The sequence below is a fragment of the Eulemur rufifrons genome, unplaced genomic scaffold, assembly GCF_041146395.1.
Source record: "Eulemur rufifrons isolate Redbay unplaced genomic scaffold, OSU_ERuf_1 scaffold_517, whole genome shotgun sequence".
NCBI lineage: Eukaryota > Metazoa > Chordata > Mammalia > Primates > Lemuridae > Eulemur > Eulemur rufifrons.
This window is the reverse complement of record NW_027183299.1, coordinates 20,001-22,633: the sequence shown is the minus strand read 5'-3', so window position 1 is coordinate 22,633 and position 2,633 is coordinate 20,001. Positions and strand designations below refer to the sequence as shown.

At 58.8% G+C, this 2,633-nt stretch overlaps 1 pseudogene; it reads left to right on the top strand.

Moving 5' to 3' along the window:
* Positions 1-1,197: 1,197 nt before the first annotated feature.
* Positions 1,198-1,289, top strand: LOC138380536 (small nucleolar RNA U13; annotated as a pseudogene).
* Positions 1,290-2,633: the final 1,344 nt, after the last annotated feature.

Below are 2,633 nucleotides of genomic sequence, written 5' to 3'. Positions count from 1 at the left end.
CCCTGCCTTCCGTCTGGCTGTGAATACAGAACGTACACGCCAGGCGGGGTGGCTCACGCCTGTAATCCTAGCACTCTGGGAGGTAGAGGCGGGTGGATCGCTCAAGGTCGGGAGTTCGAGACCAGCCTGAGCAAGAGCGAGACCCCCATCTCTACTAAAAATAGAAAGAAACTATATATCTAAAAATATATACAGAAACAGTATCTAAAAATATATACAGAAAAATATTAGCCGGGCACGGTGGCGCATGCCTGTAGTCCCAGGTACTCGGGAGGCTGGGGCAGTAGGATCGCTTGAGCCCAGGAGTTTGAGGTTGCTGTGAGCTAGGCTGACGCCACGGCACTCTAGTCTGGGCAACAGAGTGAGACTCTGTTTCAAAAAAAAAAAAAAAAAAATATATATATATATATACACACACACACACACACACACACACACACGTATATCCAATTAGCTGGGCATGCTGGCACATGCCTGTAATCCCAGCTACTCGGGAGGCTGAGGCAGTCTGATCGCTTGAGCCCAGGAGTTTGAGATTGCTGTGAGCTAGGCTGACGCCATGGCACTCTAGCCAGGGCAACAGAACGAGAGACTCTGTCAGAAAGAAAAGAAGAGCGAGAGCGAGAGAGCGAGAGAAAGAAAGAAAGGAAGGGAGAGAAAGGAAAGAGAAGGAAGGGGGGGGAGAGAGAGAGAGAGAGAGAGAGAGAGAGAGAGAGAGAGAGAGGAGAAAACTATTAAAAAATTCGGGACCAGATCCATCGGTCGGTACTCAGAAGCGTGACGATCGGGTGTTCCCGAGCACGTGTGAGATGTGTCTTCTCCCTGACGCCGCGTTTCCTCCACACACACATCACCCATCTGCCGTGGAAAAAAAGCAACAAAAAGAGAGAAAGAGATTAAGAAGGGAAAATGGAAACAGGGCAAAAGAGGAAGAAAGAAAGAAATTTCGAAAAAAAGAGACCAAAGTCACAGCGAGAAGGAAGAATACTGAGCCCAGAGCGACACCTAGTGACCACACCGTCACAAGCACCCTAGGGCCCCAATTCGCCAGAGACATCTGGTGGACCCCAGGGCAACATGTGGTCGACCCGGGGCCATGGCGTCTGCAGCCGATTCCCAGGCGGGCACACGAGCCCGGGGAAACTCATTCTCAGCGCGGGGAGGAGGGGAGGGGAAATAATAGCAAAGTCACACCAGATCCCTTTCTAGTTCATAAACGTGTTGATTGCGTGTTCACGCGCACGTGTGAGAAGGGCCTCCTGGTGTGTCGGCACGTCACCCGCGTGACGTGAAACCATGAATCCGGGGGGGGGGGGGGAGCGGAAAGGCGGGCAGGAAAAGGCAAAGAGAGAATAGATAAAATGAAAGGACCAAAAAGAAAGTCACACAGCAGGGTAGGGGAGTGAGAGCAAGTCGAGAGACTGCAGACAGAAACTCCGAGAGGAGAGGAATGCTCCGGAGCGCCCCCTCGCCCCGCGCGAGAAGAATACCGATCGCAGGGTGATCCCTAGGGGCAGCGAGGCCAGAGAGACCAAATCCGTCCCGAAGCCTCCCTGTCAGGATGACAACCACAGACCAGACATCTGGTCAACCACCCAAGGACCAGACATCTGGTCAACCAGCGAACCCATGCGGAGGCCGCATGCAGCAGCGACATCTGCACGACCACTCAGGGTGCTCCCTGCCGGGAGGGTGTGTCTCTATGTGTGTGTGTCCGGGGGGGGGGGAGATTGCGATGAAAGTCACGCCAGGTCCCGGGATAGTTCGTGAGCGTGATAATTGCGTGTGTGTGGAGAAAAAAGGGGGCGGGGCGATAGGGAGTAAAGAAAGGAGGAGCGGGCGAGCGGAGGGGTGGGGAAGGAGAGGGAGTCGAGAAGCCCGCAACCGCAGCGCCCCCTGGCGGTGATCCCCCCCCATAGCATCGATGGGGCCAGCCCCGCAGAGACTAAGTGCGACGGGACATCTGGTCAACCCCAAGGACCATGGGATCCCAGCACGAAACCGGCGGAGGTCGAGGAGGAGGAGGGAGGAGGAGGAGGAGGAGGAGGAGGAGGAGGAGGAGGAGGAGGAGGAGGAGGAGGAGGAGGAGGAGGAGGAGGAGGAGGAGGAGGAGGAGGGCTAGGCGGCGGCGGCGGCGGGCTAGGCGTCGGCGGGCTAGGCGGCGGCGGCGGAGGGCTAGGCGGCGGCGGAGGCGGGCTAGGCGGCGGCGGGCTAGGCGGCGGAGGCGGGCTAGGCGGCGGCGGGCTAGGCGGCGGAGGCGGGCTAGGCGGCGGCGGGCTAGGCGGCGGAGGCGGGCTAGGCGGCGGCGGGCGGGGGGTGGTGGTGGAGGGGGAAAGAAAAATAAAAAATCCCACCTTCGGACACGTATTGAGGTACGAGGGAGAGGTTGTCGAGGAGCCCGCAACCGCAGCGCCCTCTGGCGGCGACGCCCCTCCATAGCGTCGACGGGGCCGGCTTCGCAGAGACTAAGTGCGACGGGACATCTGGTCAACCCCATGGACCATGGGGTCCCGGCACGACACCGGCGGAGGCGGAGGCGTTAGCGAGCCAGTGGGCGGGAGAAAAAAGTAGTCCCGCCTTCGGACACCCAGTGAGGTACTAGGGAGAGGGAGTCGAGGAGCCCGCGACCGCAG